Below are 17168 nucleotides of genomic sequence, written 5' to 3'. Positions count from 1 at the left end.
GAAATGTCCCAGCTACTTCGCTGGTCGTTAAATGATTAAATGAAATGTCCCAGCTACTTCGTTGGTCGTTAAATAAATAAAAAGTCCCAGCTACTTCGCTGGTCGTTAAATGATTAAATGAAATGCCCTAGCTACTTCGCTGGTCGTTAAATGATTAAATGAAATGTCCCAGCTACTTCGCTGGTCGTTAAGTGATTAAATGAAATGTCCCAGCTACTTCGCTGGTCGTTAAATGAAATGTTCCAGCTACTTCGCTGGTCGCTAAATGAAATGTCCCAGCTACTTCGCTGGTCGTTAAATGAAATGTCCCAGCTACTTCGCTGGTCGTTAAATGAAAGGTCCCAGTTTTACTGGTCGTTAAATGAAATGTCCCAGCTACTTCGCTGGTCGTTAAATGAAATGTTTCAACTCCTTCGTTGGTCGTTAAATGAAAGGTCCCAGATTTTTCTGGTCATTAAATGAAATGTCCCAGCTACTTCGCTGGTCGTTAAATGAAATGTCCCAGCTACTTCGCTGGTCGTTAAATGAAAGGTTCCAGCTCCTTCACTGGTCGTTAAATGAAAGGTTCCAATTTTACTGATCAGAATGTCCAAAATCATAAATTGCAACTAAAGGTCACATCAAAATCTATATTGAGTAAATATTTCACATAGAAGTCATGAAAACATTGCCAATCTGCTAAAAATATTTGTTGATTCCAAATAAATCTTACTGCACACAAGAATTACCTCGGATTACCTCTAGTATTTTCTTCATAAAAGGTGAAACTCTTTGCGAAAGAGAGGTAAAATTCAAATCTTTTTCTTGTTGATCAACCAAAAGGATGAAAGAAATATCCTCGGTATGATTAGTGAAATAAATATTCGATGACATTGAAAAGCCGGAAGCGAATTGATATTGATCATAGCTATGATGCATGTTTAAAGACGATTTCCTGGCAATTAGACAGTGGAAATATCCTGAGCCATAAAAGAATCTACTTAATCTATATCTCCTTATCCATTTTAAAGCTACTATCAAATATCTGCAAAAGGGATCTCTTAATTGTCGTCAAGATGAAGGCGAATTAAGCGAGTAGACCCCCGGGGCCAAAGAAGATTTGGATCATCTACCGAGATGAAGGAGTTTGTGAAGGATCCTTCCAGGGAAAGTTCAGATCACTGTCGAGATGAAGGCGGGTGTGACGAACCTAACGACAAACCCTAAATGATATTTGATTTCAGCTATCATCTAAAGACCCTTGAGCCAATATCATATATAATCCCTGAGAAAAAGAAGGATCGAAGCATCTCTGAGATGAAGGAGTTTGTGACGTACCCTTCCCTGCAAAAGAGAGAAAAGTCAGGACATCTCCAAAATGAAGGATGATGTAAAGAACCCGAAAAAACCCAAATGACTCAAAAAGAGTGCAAAAAGATCATCATGAGAAAACACTCAGATATCAAACTGTTTAAATTGCCAAAAGTCATATTTTCTCATGCAAAATTCTTTTATCAATATCTCTTCACTACTTGCTTTTATGAAATTAAGAATATATCTTCTTTTCTCATATCAGGGAAATTGATAGCTTCCTTAAAGAAAATTATCAGCGCTAAAGTTTTGAATTTGACTCTTAAAAACCAAGGAGTTAACCTCGTTGGAGGAAATACTCTAGGTAAAAGAGGGAATATCTTTTGCACACACGTGCACATTTTCAAGCGTTGAAGCCAACTGTAAATTTATCTTATTGGCAAAATTTTCTAGATATTCTAAGAATGAAATAAGTAGTCAATATCTATTTTGGTGCAACCTAGCGTTGTTCATATCTTCCAGAAGAGTTACCCCATTCAGTTGAAGTATCTCTCCTGTCCCATCACGGTTTCAAGAAATCCGTATGGTTGTTCCCACTCAGGTTAAGGGTCAAAACCTGTACTTCCTCCGAGAGGCCATTAGATTCAAAAGTTGATTTAGTCTTAGCAATGAGACGACCAAGTTCATCCCTTTTTCAAAGCTTTAGGGAACCCCATTTCCTTCCTCCTTTCGCGAAACCCCTGTCGGATTTGTTCGTCCAAACTCCGAAGGTCCCATCATGGTCTCTTCACTCGAGATTCCATATGGTCGTCCCCTTCAGGTTGTGGTTAAACCTGAATCTTGTTCCAACGATTTTCTCTCGTTTTGACGAGGTGTTTTTTTTCTCCAGTCCCATCATGTTTCTTCCCATCAAGGAATTCATGCTTTGTATATCCATCCAGGACAGGATCCTATTTGAACTCCATCTCACAAGGCCTTCTCTCATAAATGTCCCATCGAAGTCCTCATATATTCCTTTCCCCATTCAGGTTATTTTGATATATCTTCGTCCCATCCAGGTTAAGGGCCAAACCTGAGCCATTTCAAAAGATTGATCTTGTCTCGCCCACGAGACTTGATCTAAATTCTTACCTTTCATCATTTCGGGATATTCGCCCAAAGTTCCACCACAATTTCCTCATCTCTATCATTCAGTCATATCATTGTCGAGGATTTCGTCCTCCCAAAGCCATTCAAGGATAAAATCTGAAGAACCATGTCTTTTAAAATCAAATTCTTCCACACCCAGTTCAGATCTGCTGACTGGGGCATTTTTCAAAATTTGGAGTGTTTTCTTTGCCACTAAGCTCGGCTTTCAACTGGCTTAGTAGCAAAGAAGGGCATCTGTGAACACCCCAAATTTTTCAAAATCTTTTAAATATTCCCTTATTGCCCCTAAATTCAGTTTTTAGCAAATGGGTCATTTCAAATCTAAATTTCAGTTCATTTCTCAAGTATTATTGAAATTAAATTCATTTCATATGTTTAAATTGATTTTGGATCTGGATCCATTGTCCAGATCCAAATCTGAATCTCCTAGTTCAAATTTTAAATTAAAATTATAGAAAATACCAAAAATAGCCTTTAAATAGCTCGGATAGTCCATTCGACATCCGTTTGGATCCATCACATTGAATTTCTCGATTCGAGTGTCAAAACTCGAACATTTTCTCAAAACCTAGGTCAAAAAAAAAAACCATTCTTCTGAAGAAATTTTCCCGAAATGGTCTAAAATTATCAAAAAAATACTTTTGTAAATATTTCTCAGAAAAATACAAAAAAATTAGTGTTTAATCTTTGTTTTACAGTAAAACTTTAAGATTTTATTTCAAAAATTACAAAAATTGGAAAATACAAGTGGAAAAGAAACAAAAAAATATATATATATATATAATAGTTTTTGAAAAAACCCCTTTTTGTTAAAAAGTTTTTTGGGAAGCCCCTATCGGCAAAATCTTGAAAGTAACGGGGGGTGTGGCAAAATTCTCTTTTTAGGGTTTTCAAATGAGGAAGACAGAACCTCTCTCACGCCTCTCTCTTTCACTCTCGAAACCCTCAGCCGCCCGATCACCATCGAGCTTCTTCCTCTCCTTCTCAACTTGCTGAACCCTTCATCTTCAACAGCCACCTCCGTTCTCCTCCACTCATCTTCAACCAACTTCTTCCCGAACACTCCTCCCTCTCTTTAAAAGAACCTTTCCATCTCCTCTCAAAGGATCGTTTTCACCCCTCCCTTTTCCTGTACATAGCATCCTTCTTCATTCTCCCCAATCCGTTATCACCTCCCCACTTCTTCCTTCTTCTCTTACGCACCTTCTCCTTCCTCCTTCTTCTTCTTCTTCTTCTTCACCTTCTGGTCTTCTCTGATTCTCCTCAAGTAGCAGTAAAAGACCAATTACCTCAGCCATCGCAGGCAAGTACTTGTTCTTTTCCTTCTTTTTTTTCGATCTCCTGTAAAGAATTCCTTCACCCTCTAATCCACATTTTCCTTTGATTTTTCGTTTTGTCCCAATAAACGCATACCCTGTAGATACGATTTGCTTATGGCAATTTCGGTTTACATAATGCAACATCAACGAAATCATGATATTCCAACAAAATTTTGTTTTCTTTTCTTCTTCTTTTTTTTTTCTTTCTTTTCTTTTCTCTTTCTTCTTTTTTTTTTTTGTTTTTTTGTTTTTGTCTTCTATACATAACAGAAATTTGTGAATCTTCAGCAACGCTGGTCAGATTCAGTAACATTGATTTCAATTATTCACCCTTCCTTTGCTGTTTGGATGCTTATCCTACATGGGGAAGATGTGCCATTAACAGATCGTGCAACAAACTGCTGAGAAAGATGCCATCTTTGCCTCCAACCAAGCAAAACATGTTGTTCCCTGTTCCCTGGCAAGAAATCGTGGGTGTTTTAACAGAAATTACGTGATAAAGCCATTCTGCATATCGAATATTAATGTGCTAGTCTACTTTGCATTGTTATCTTACTCCTTCTTGGTTACATATCATCATCCATTCTTTTTGCTTGATTCATTGTACCATATTAATTTTACATTTTATCTTTCAATTGTTTGGTGTCTTCTACATCGTTGTATTTCGCCTGATTACATTATAAGTATTCGAGGTCGGACCATGTCCAACATAAGCTGTTGGGTGGTGATTATTGTAAAGGTTCATGTGATTGAATCATATTTAATCTGATGTGTTTAGCATTAATCAACATTATCTTGTGAATTGAACCCCATTCAATGTGATTTACTTGATTCCCTTCTTACCCATATTCTGTATTCCCTTACTGCATGATATCCATCCTCGTAGCATTGGTTTTCATTTGCCTGGAATCTACGTCCATGTATATGCCCATGTGTTATAACTTCTAAAAAAAAAAAAACGCTTGCCAGTTGGTCTCGTTGAGCAGCGACCATATTTGCAGCAACCAATCTATCTGTTATGAACAAATCGATTCACTGTTGCCAGAAAATTGTTTATCAGGGGACTGTTAAGAAGGACTATACAGATGATGTCATTTAGGCATATTGTCAGGTGATTGAATGGGCTGATTTTGCTGGAACCCATGTGCTCGTGATTCATTCTTGCTGCTATGAAATGATTTATCACCGCTGAAGGTGATCCATCGAATTACTGTAATGAGATGGATCAATCTGGGAATTAAAACTATAGTGAGAGTCCACCTCGTTGGGGTGGATTGATTATATAAAATTGAAAGATCGGTTTGCTATACATGCACTCTCACTTATTATTGCTCAGTGTATAGACCATCTTCTAGTCACTGTATCTTAGTTTATTGAGCTCCCTATAAGATCATATTCCTTTAGATTTCAATATAAGATACCATGGGCCTTGGTTGCTTCAGGAATTTCAGGCACATTCAGGTTATATGTTGATGGACATCCACAGCCGATCGATTGCTTTGATTGATGCGTTTTCCATTGGCTGGTTCTGAGGTAATCCTCTGATATCTAGCAAGTTTTGTTGAGAAAATTAATCATATCTGGTGCAAATTTTTCACATCTGCGTGTGTACAAATATTCTGTTAATTAGTGCTATTGATCATCGGATCTGAGCTCCACCCGCCCCATTCATTGGGACTCCACAAGTATCGGCACAGTAGTCCAGCCTGATCCCATCACTTTTTTTTATTTTTAGATTCTCTGCATTTAAGTTCACTCTGCATTTGTTACTGTAAATTTAGCTTTATCCTTTTCAGGTAATCCATTTTTTTATAACATTAGATATTTTTCTCTCTGTATATCACTAACCTTCTGAAAAATTGTTTCATTGTTGTGTTGATTTCTCATATTATCATATCACCCTCACTGCGCTAACAAGATCCCTTCAAGCTATATAATATGATATAATCGTAGATCTCAATACCTCTGTTTGCTCTTTAACCCCAGACCCGAAAGATAGAAGCAGCGAATCAGTTTTATGGGAAGGATTTTTAGTGAATATCATCTTGTAAAGTTAAGAAAATTCTTAAGGTTGTTTTGCAGAAGATCCTTGTTATACTCTCCTGGAGGTTTTGGGGATAGGGACTTCCATCCCATCCTTGGATATTTATTATGGAATGTCTTCTCATTGAAACTGGTCCTTTCATCCACTAGTGACAGACCTGCACAAGACATTAAGTGAGTGGCGTTCTATGGACTCTCTAAGTAATTTTCTGCTAATTAGGTCCCCAATCCAGATTTATATATATATATATATATATATATATATATATATATATATATATATCACTTGCTGAAGCTGTGTTAATATTTAGCTAGTAAGATATACCCATGTCGTGTCCTCTGCTGATCATTTTTATTCATATCTAATATGTGGTTCAATGCCAGTTTCAGAGATAGCCGTTAGGATGATTGGAAGTTCAGGTACAGTCGACAAAATTGTCCATAAGCATCTGTCTAAGGTATGAGCCAAATTGATGTTAATTTTGCTTGTGTAAATGTCCAAATAGATGGGTATCACTTCAGTTTTCAAAGATAGTTGGTATGTACCAGAAGTCTGTGTAAGTAAAAGTCTTTGCATCAATCATGATATGGTATGTCGCCACCTAGAAAAGTTCAGCAAAGGGGCATCACAGTCGCACATTATAAATTGCAAACAATCTCCACTGCCACTGCTCACAGCACATTCATCCATCTATCATTCATAGCACCACCTTCTTGCACTTCCATCCCAAGCCGTTGCTATCAGCCTCAACATCTTACCACTGTTGCACATTCACTGTATTGTATCATAACAACACATTCCACTTTTCTTTTTTTTTTCTATGCACACCACCTTCAGCATGCTCACAGCACAGCCATGGGTTGCTTTATTTCCACTTATATCAATCATTCACCCTGTGCAAAGCCCAACCACCAGTTAGGATCCTTCTACTGTCATGTCTGCTGCAGGTTTACTACCACTACACTTGCATCCTGCATTAGCACTGTCATTGCACCTCATCAGCACCCACCTCACAAACGCACATTTGCTGCAAAAGTAACTATTCATCACATATTATTCATCGGTCATCATTTTTTTTTTTTTTTATTTGCAACCACGCCCAGCTCATATGTTTGCTACCAACAGTATAAAATTTCTGCAAACTTGCGTCAGCTCAGCTCATTCATTCTCTTTCCTTTCACCCTACTGTCTTTCACTTCCTGTATTCGTCACAGCCACTTGTACATCTTCTCCATCATTCCTATAACATCTCTCTACTAATGCACCTTCACAGCATCAACTTCCTATCACCACTCAACCAATCCCACACAGCAGCATCCATCTCTCTTGCTGCACAGGAATATATCCTTCCACCTTCATTGTTATCTTTCCCATCCTTCATTGTTATAACCACATATTTTTCTTTATTCCATTTTGCTGTCCAGCATAACCCTTGTACCACTTACCATACTCACTACCTCCTTCATCCTGCAGTGTACACATGCATACACTTGTCATCTTTCTCATGTTGCACCCCTGCACCTACCATTGCTACCCACTCACCTATGCACTTACTCGTTGCTGCTGTCATTTTCTGCAAAAAGCCACTATTAACATCATTACACTCAGCTGATGCAACCTTCCAACTTCATCCACAGCCCACCATTTCCACCATTAGTACTTACCTTCTCCATTACATTGACCATCACCTGTTATCACCTCTATATTGCCCTTCACTCAGCCCCATTACAACACCTCCAGCACCTATGTAACTACATAATATTTAACTCATATCATGCATCCCAAACAATTTAGGACATCTTGTATGGATTTCAATGTCTATTTTAGTTACCTTAAGACATTATGCCAGTTCTCATATGTAAAATAACTTGAATGTGTCATTCCAATATAGATTGCATCATTTATCTTGCATTTTCTACAATATGAGATATATACTCAATTGCTTTAGGAGTAACCTCTTAGATTCAATATGTTGTCATATAAATTGTTCTTTATATACTTTTGGACTAATTAAGTGTTTTTGCAGGGAATATATAGAAATTGGTATTTCCTTGTGAACTTAAATTAATTTCAAGTTTGTAATAGCTAGATATCAATGAGAAGTTTACATTACTGTCTTAGATAGAATGAATGAGCATTGTAAATGTCATCAATTACTTGCTTTTCATGCATTTTTTTCCTTCATTTCCCAAAATCTCACATTAGTGAAACACGAATGGCACGTGCACCATTTCGTAAGAGGTAAATCAATCCTAAGTTGATCCACATCAATGGCCATAGTCAGGGTGTGGACAAAACCTATTATTTTTATCTTTTACGAAATAACACTGGATCCATTTTCAAAATTCATCATATTTCCTTAAATATTTTCTCCTTTTATTTAACTTAAAATTGACTCAAAATATATACCAATGGCCATAGTCAGGGTATATTGAGAGTTAATTTCATTTTAAATTCTATAAAAGCACCAAATGTATTTTATTCTTCACCTGAATTTAAATATAGATTATTATATAATACATTCAATGACCATAGTCAGGGATGTATTATATCTTCAATCTTATTTTAATTCATTTCAAAGAATAAGACAGCTTTTCAAAATCCAATTTCAAAAATTAAAATTCATCCATCATATAGGACAGAATTGCATCATATTTTCAAAATTCCTTTTCAAAAACTGCAAGTGATTAATATCTTCTTCAATCAATCTTCAATCTCTGTAAATCCAATTCATCCTTTCAATTTTTCAAATTCTATTTCATTTTTTAAATCTCAAAGTTCAATTTAAACTTTGAGATTTCAAAATTCATTTTATATTCAAAATCAGATTTCAAGGGTTCAATTTGACTTTGAAACTCCAACTCCAATCCAACTCAAAGTTCAATTTAACTTTGAGGTCCTTGATTCACCTTCTAAAAACCAAATTCAAGTCCCAAATTCAAAGTCCAATTTGACTTGGAAATTCATTTTATTCAAATTTGGAAACTCTTCATTCACCTTCTGCATTTAACTCCAAATCCACTTTTAGGATCCATGATTCAACACTCATATTGGATCTCAGACTTCAGATCCAATTCCACTTTTGGATCTCAGACTTCAGATTCAATTCTCCTTTAGGATCCAGACTCCAATTTCACTTTGGATCTCAGAACACAGATCCAAATCCATGTTAGGATCCAGAACTCAACTTCCATCTTAGATCTCAAACTTCAGATCCAAATCCATTTTAGGATCCAGAATCCAATTCCACTTTGGATCTCAGTCTTCAGATCCAAAAATCCATTTTAGGATCCAGAACCCAATTCTACATGGGATCTCAGATCTCAGATTTTAAATCCATCTTTAGATCCAATTCCATTCTGTTATCATCGCAAAATTTTACTTTTGCAAATCAAACTGACCTTTGAAATAGTTTTTGAAAATAACTCGCCTCCGTTTTTAAAATGCGGGAAAATTCCGTAGAATGGGACTCGCCTGTCGGTACGAGGTTCAACCGTTCCTGCCACCTTTAATAGGGGTAATTGAACCAAGGATCAATCTTACTTTCTACTCTATTCAACTTGTCTAAATCATATTCTAATTTCTAAATGCACATAGAATCAGGCATGTGCTATGAATTTTCAGAAAATGCACATTTTGAAAAACATGATGTTTGCTTTGAAATACTTAGAAATACTAATAAAATGTAAATCTTGGAAATGATATCACATGGAAAATCGTGAATTAGGACTTGGAAAATATTTCTGAGAAAAGTAAAAATCGATTTCTAGGAAAATCTTGAGATTTTATGAAAATCAATTCTGAGAGAACTTGGTTTTTCTGAATTCCGACTTTGAACTTGAAAATATAACTTGAAATTTTGAATTTTGAGAAACACTTGAAACATACTTTAAGATTTTCATATTCTGAGAAAATCGATTTCTCCCTATGACTTAGAAAATTTTGAGAAAATGAAATTCTTTGAATTGAAATTTGAATTGGCAAATGCATGAAATGGATGAATATGGATTTGAAGAATTGAGAAATACTTTTTTGTATTTTTGAGAAATGCAGTGCATTTTTTAAGTTAGCCTAAGAGTGTAGGCTGAATGTGGCTAATGTGAAGATCATAAATCTAGGTATCATTCATATTCTGACTATGGCCATAAATACAAATTCCACCAAGTTTATAAACTTCATAGAAGCTGGTGCATGTGCCATTCGTGTAGACCATGGTAAATTTGTAAAAATATGCATGAATCATCATCCATCACACATTAAAATTATAAAAAATAAACTATATGCAATGCAATCTAAGCTAAGCAGGAAATGTAAATTCTTATTCCAAAGTTTAATTTAGTTTACATCACTATTGAAATTTAAATACATGAAAAATAAAGTCTTCAATGTACCTGCAAAACTAGAAAACTTGGTTAATGAATATATGTTGGCTTTTCTAGATTTATCCAACAATATCAGGAAATTGTTGGATTTTACTAGATATAAGCCTTTTTGCCATGATTCCCTTAAATCAAAATGATAAAATATGAAGAAATAATAAAGGTAAAATATGAAATTTCAAAATTGGGGTCAAAATGACCAAAATACCCCTAAAAACAAGACTGTGGCCTTGAAATTAGGGTTTTTAGAAAGATATTTTGATAAAATGCAAGTTTTGAAATTTGAATGGAATAAACTAAGCTAAATATGATATGACATGCTTAAAAATATGAAAATTAGGGTTAGGGATTTCGAAATTTAGGTCAAATGACCAAATTGCCCCCGATAGCAAGACTATGGCCTTGAAATCAGGGTTTTTAGAAAGAGATTTTGGTAAAAACTTAGGTTTTATGCACTAAATGAAATCAAATGAGCACAAAATTAAACCTAAAGTATCCTAAGATGCTTATGAACATAATAAAACCCTAAAACCATATGCTTATACACAAAAATCCAATAATATCACAAATTTTGTGATTTTTGCAGTGTTTTTGGATCTTTCAGGAACCCGGTTTTGCAATTTGCTTGATTTAGCCATCAAATGGATTCCAAAATCCATAAAAACTGGTACCTGCACTTGTTATAGCCCTAATGTCGAATTGGAATTATAAAAATAATTTTTTGACATTAAATTAATCCAAAATTGCATTAAACCCTAAAAATATGCTATTTTTGACCTAATTCACCAACCAGTCTCAGTCCAAGACCTGAAATAGGGGTCAAATCTCCATGGAAATTTATGAAATTTTACAGAGACTAACTAAGAAGAAAAACAGAGATTTCCCAATTTACAGATTGGAAAAATCATCTCCGGTTAGGGAGAAACCCTTCCGGCAATCTGAGCTAAAATATATCACTTTTAACAGGGATTAAAACGGCTATTCCAGATTGAAAATACAGGCATAAATAGCAAACCTAAACAAAAATCTCTGAAATTTTAATGGTGAACAGTAGACAGAAAAATAACAATACTCACTTTTTACAGATCATGAATCGAATCTGTGGTTTGGGATTGATGACTAACACAAGTCTGATTAGGGTTTTGGTAAACCCTAACGAGTTTAAAATTTAAAAACAGATTCTCTGAAATAGGAAAAATACTAAACAATAATCAAAACATATGAAAATTTCACAGAAGACAGATCTACTCAATGTGAATCCATAGCACTTTACAGATCTAAAATCGGATATAAGATGAGAGAAATATCATCACAGCAAGTTACCTTCTTGATTTTAACCACGATTTTAAAGCTTTAAAAACCCGATTTGATGTCTGATTTTTTTGACAGGGTTCCCGAGATCCAAAACCTCTGATTTTTCTACAGTAACTTTTGGAGCTATCAAACATTTAGTTATATTTTTTTAACTTTTTGTCAGCAATGTAACAATCAAATGTAAACTTTGGAATAATATTTATTTTTCTGCTTAGATTAAGATGCATCTCATATAGTTTGAGTTTTTGCAATATCCTGATTCTATGAATCATGCATTTTATTTCAAAATCACTGTGGATGAAAACGAATGGCACATGCACCAACTCTTAGAGAGTTGATAAACTCGGTGGAGTCCATATTTACGGCCCTAGTCGAAATATGGACGAGACCCAAATTCAGCATCTTTCTACTAGTCACACAGAGCCTACACTCTTAGGCTATTTTCAAAATTGCACATCATATTTATAATTTTGCAAAATATTGTGAATTAACTCAATTAAACTCTGAACATATTCATGGCCACAATCAGAATATGTAAAGAATTTACTTTGGCTTAATACACATTTTTCCAACAAATTTCTCAGAAAATCTTTCCGGATATCTTTTCCAAAGTACATTCATACATTCAAATCATCTGCATCATGGCATCATCTGCTTTTCTCAAGAAAATTTCATTCTATGGAAATCAATTCCTCAAGAAATTCAGAAAATTTTTAAAAGTTCGATTTTCCAAGTCAAAATTTTTCATGATTTTCTCTGGAAAATGTTATTTTCTCAAGATTCTTTTTCGAAGGCAATTTCTCATCTTTCTCAAGAATCAAAATCAATTTTCAAATATTTCAAGACTAAGAATCTCAAGATTTCAGTTTCCCGAGTTTTGATTTTCCTTCTCCAAAGAATTTTCCAATGAATTTTAGTCATTTTCCAAAAAAAGTTTTCAAAGTTTGAATTTTCCTTGACGAATAGTTCCTCTTCAAGTCTTTTCTTAAGAATTCTCTCCATTTTCTCAGTATTTTCTCACATCCTCATAAACTATCTGGTGATTTCCAAATCCTTTCATCTGAGTTTCCTGAGAGATTGATTTCCATCTTTTTCCTGAGAAATGCTTTTCAACTCCAAATGTTTTCTAAGCATACATCATATTTTTCTAACTTATATTTTACAAAATCTCATAGCACATGCATGAATTCTCTGTGCATTTAGGATAGAACACAATTTGGATGATTTAGCTAAGTCAAGCACATTTTTGGTCGTTGGTTCGATTACCCCTGTTAAAGGCGGCAGAAACGATCGAACCTTGTACCGACAGATTGAGCCCCATCCTATGGATTTTCCTGCTATTTTAAAAAACGGAGGCGAGTATTTCAAAACAATTTCCAAAATCTGGTCAAGTTTGACTCGCGAAAGCATTTTCCTTTCTCCCGCAGGGAAGGGGAAAATTTCGCGATGATAACAGTATACCCACAGTGCATCATGAATTTTCTCATGCCAATCTCGTCCTGTTTACATGGTCCTTTCTAAAATGCGGATTAGAATCTTATTGGTAGCCTCTGCTTGGATGTTCCCTTGAGGATAGTAGGGAGCTGAGAAATGATGGCAGATTTTGAATTTAGAACAGAAGGTTTTCATCCTCTCATTTTTTAAATGGCTTCCATTATCTGACATAATGTCATGTGGTATGCCGAAGCGGCAAAGAATGTTCTTATGAATGAAAGAAACCACATGGCGGCCTTCTGTTGTGCGTAGAGTAACAACTTCAACCCATTTGGTGAAATACTCTATCGCAGCTAGAAAGTATTTGTGGCCGTTGAAAGCGGAAGGAGTAATCGGGCCTACGACGTCGAACGCCCACATAGAAAATGACAAAGGAGAAACAACTGATTATAGATATGTGGTCGGTGCATGAATGGAAGGTGCGTGCATTTGGCACTTGACGCACTTCCTCACGAATCAATGGCAGTTCTGTTGCATGGTATTCCAGTAGTACCCTCCTCGGACAATCTGTTTGACGAGAGTTTGATAGCCAACATGGCCACCACAAATCCCTTCGTGTACCTCTTGGATAATTTCCATAGCTTCTTCTTTGTCTAAACATCTAGCATATTCAAAACTGAACCCACAACAGTAAAGGATATTGGCAAGAATGAAATAACAGGTAGACATATGCTGAATTGCACGTTGCTCTCTCTTTGGCATTTCTGGTGGAAATTCACCAGTCTTAATGAAATTTTTGATATCTTGGTACCAAGGCTTCTCCTTCTGATCGACCTGGTTTACTTGCATGGTTGAAATGAAGGCAGGTTGCTCAAGTCTGCCAACTTCGAAAGAACGATATGATTCACTGCCTTTGAAGGATAAAATGGAGCCCAGGCTGGCTAAGCCATCGACTATCTAATTATGCTCTCTTCTTATGTGATTGAGCTAAAATTCTTTGAAGCTGTTCACAAGAGCTAGGACGATCTTCTGATAGGGGATCAATTTAGAATCTTTCACCTGCCATTCAGTGTTAACTTGACTGACAACAAGTAACAAATCACCAAAGGCATGCACTCTCTTGACATTGAAATTTTGCAGAATTTTGAGACCTTGTATTAGGGCTTCATACTCGGCCATGTTATGAGTGCATTGGAAACCAAACTTGAGAGAATAAGGGATCATTTCTTTTTCTAGAGTGATTAACAAGACTCCAATCCTTATGCCAGACATATTTTTAGATCCATCGAAGAATAGATTCCAAACTGGAGGTTGTTGGACATTGCAGATGTGCTCATAAGGAAAATCATCCTCTGCTTTAATTTCTTCCGTCAAGGGAAAGTTTGCCAACTGATTTGCGATCACTTGGCCTTTAATCGACTTCTAAGAAACATATTCTAAGTCATATTGCATTAGAAGGACCTGCCACTTTGCGATCCGTCCAGTGAGAAATGGTTGTTCAAGAATGTATCTGAGAGGATTAGGCTTTGATAGAAATTTGATTTCAGATGCCAACAAGTAATGTCTCAATTTCTAGCACATCCAAACCAGAGCTAGACAAGTTTTATCCATCTAAGAATACTTCTTCTCATAGTCAATGAAAGTTTTGCTCACATAGTGATAGCATGCTCTATCAAACTGCCTTCTTCATACTGTGCAAGGAATCCACCACAGACATTCTGATTGACGGAAATATATAATAAGAGAGGCTTCCCCAATTTTGGTGGCTTCAAAACTGGTGGATTAAAGAGATACTGCTTGATGCGCTCAAACGAGAGTTGGCATTCCGATCCCCATTCAAATTTTACTCCTTTTCTTAGCAAATAATTGAAAGGTTCACATCTCATGGCCAAATTGGAGATGAACCTGCGAATAGACTGGATGCGCCCTTGAAGGCTTCGTAGTTCCCTTAGATTAGTTGGGTGTGGCATATCAATAATTGCTTTTGCTTTAGCTGGATCCACCTCTATTCCTCTTTTGCTTATTATGAATCCGAGCAATTTGCCAGACTCTACTCCGAAAACACATTTCTGAGGATTAAGTCTCAATTTATAAAGAATGAGTCTTTCAAAAACGTGACCAAGAGCATCGAGGTGATCCTCTTCTTCTTTAGATTTGACCAGATTGTCATCCACATATGCATCCATATTTTTATGCATTTGATCGTGGAAAATAACGGCCATTGCCCTTTGATAAGTTGCTCCGGCATTTTTGATCCCAAACGGCATTACAATATAGCAGAAGGTTCCCCATGGTGTAGTAAAAGAAGTCTTTGACTGATCACGAACGGCCAGCTTAATGTGATTGTATCTTGAATATACATCCATAAAAGAAAACATGGCATGACCCACTATGCTATTGATCAAAAGATCAATATTGGGAAGTGGATAATCATCCTTCGGGGTAGCCTTATTGAGATCCCTGAAATCAATGCAAATCCGAACTTTTTTCCATTCTTTTTAGGAACTGCCACGATATTTGCCAACCAATCGAAGTAATCCATGGCTCGGATAAAGCCTGCTTTTAACAAATCTTCAAGTCCTTCCTTGACTTGTTGCTCAACTCGCGGGTCTAATTTTCTTAGTTTCTGCTTGATTGGTCTGGAATCTGGTTTTAATTTGAGTCGATGCTTAACCAGCTTAGGATCTAACCCTGGCATATCTTCATAAGTCCAGGCAAGTACTTCTTGATGCTGTTTAAGGAATTGGATGAGTCTTGCTTTCTCAACTGCATTTAGACCCAAACCGATTTTGAGGATTCTCGGATCATCTTCCGAACCAATGTTGATATTCTCAGTTGGATCTTGAACCAAAGATGATGGTTCATCCTGCTTCTGAATGTGAGCAAATTCTGGCAATTCTTCGATAGTTGAATCAAACTCTGCTAGCTCTTCGGTCTGCTCTGTTGCCTGGCTGACCTCTGCTCTGACCTTTATCTTAGGAATCCTTGCCAATTTTGATTTCTTTTGGGAATATTTGGGATTGATAATGAATTTCTTCATTGTTTCAGAAGTTATGTTTTTTATGGTCCTGAAAACGTCAAGAAAGGTTTTTAAGAGAAAGTATAAGCCCAAAATGAACTTTTGGTTCAAAAGCAAAGAATAATGGCACAGACAAAATAAGCAAGAATGATAGATGCCCAAATATGAAGAGAAGATTGATTTTTCATTGATTGGAAATAGGACATTTACAAGACTGACAAAAAGGTTGGGACTGTGTCGTCCCTACAAGATTTAACTAAGAAAACAAGAACAGAAAAGCAGAAAAAACTAAGGCATTATCCTCCTCATTTGATTCCTCTAACAAATACTGTTTCCTTGCTAGAAGCTTTGCCGGTGAACCCCAACCCTGAACTATCTGAATGTTGAGCAGGAATGAGTGGCTCCACTATACCGTCTTCATTTTTTCCCATGCCCTGGAATGGCTGGTACCCGTGTTTCGTCAGATGATCAAATCCCTTTCTGGCTTTGTAAAACTGAGGAAATAAAGGATGATCTTTGAAGGAAGTGTAGTTGATACACCCTCTCAACTTGAAGAAATAGGGTCCTTGCCATTGAACTATTGTTGCCATGTTTTCTTCTTCCTAGACATCTTTCAGCTTCAACATTTCTAAACTTTTGCTGAGGTTGATTTCATCACTCTCTCGGATGCTTGGAATGTCTGCTATAAATGTTGGACAGGGAATCATAGGTTGTGGCAGCCTCTCTTCAGGATCTTTTCCCAAAATGGTGGTGATCATTCCTCCCTTAGACCATTTTATGCATTGGTGGAGGGTTGATGGAACAACATTGGCATTGTGGATCTATGTTCGTCCCAACAGAAGATTATAGGTTGGCGACACGTTGACGACATGGAATAAAACTGTATGCAGTGAATAATTGATGAAAATTTCTAAAAAGATCTTGCCCTTGGTAGTCTGTCCATGGTTGTCGAAGCCGTAGATTGTAATTGGATCAAGCACATATTCTTCTTCTTTTAATCCCAAGGCTTTCACTGTCATCTCTGGGCAAATATTGAGGCTGCTGCCTCCATCAACGAGCACATGTGGGATAGTCATGCCCCTGGTTCTTACTACGATGTATAATGCATTATTATGGAAAGAATGAGGTTTTGGCAAGTCCTCATCAGAAAAGGTGATAGACACATTAGTCATTGCCTGGTTTACCATCTATGCCATATCTTCTGGAGTAGTGCCTGACTT

The sequence above is a fragment of the Nuphar pumila genome, chromosome 7, assembly GCF_984573655.1.
Source record: "Nuphar pumila chromosome 7, dmNupPumi1.hap1.1, whole genome shotgun sequence".
Lineage (NCBI taxonomy): Eukaryota > Viridiplantae > Streptophyta > Magnoliopsida > Nymphaeales > Nymphaeaceae > Nuphar > Nuphar pumila.
Note: the sequence above shows the minus strand (reverse complement) of the source record.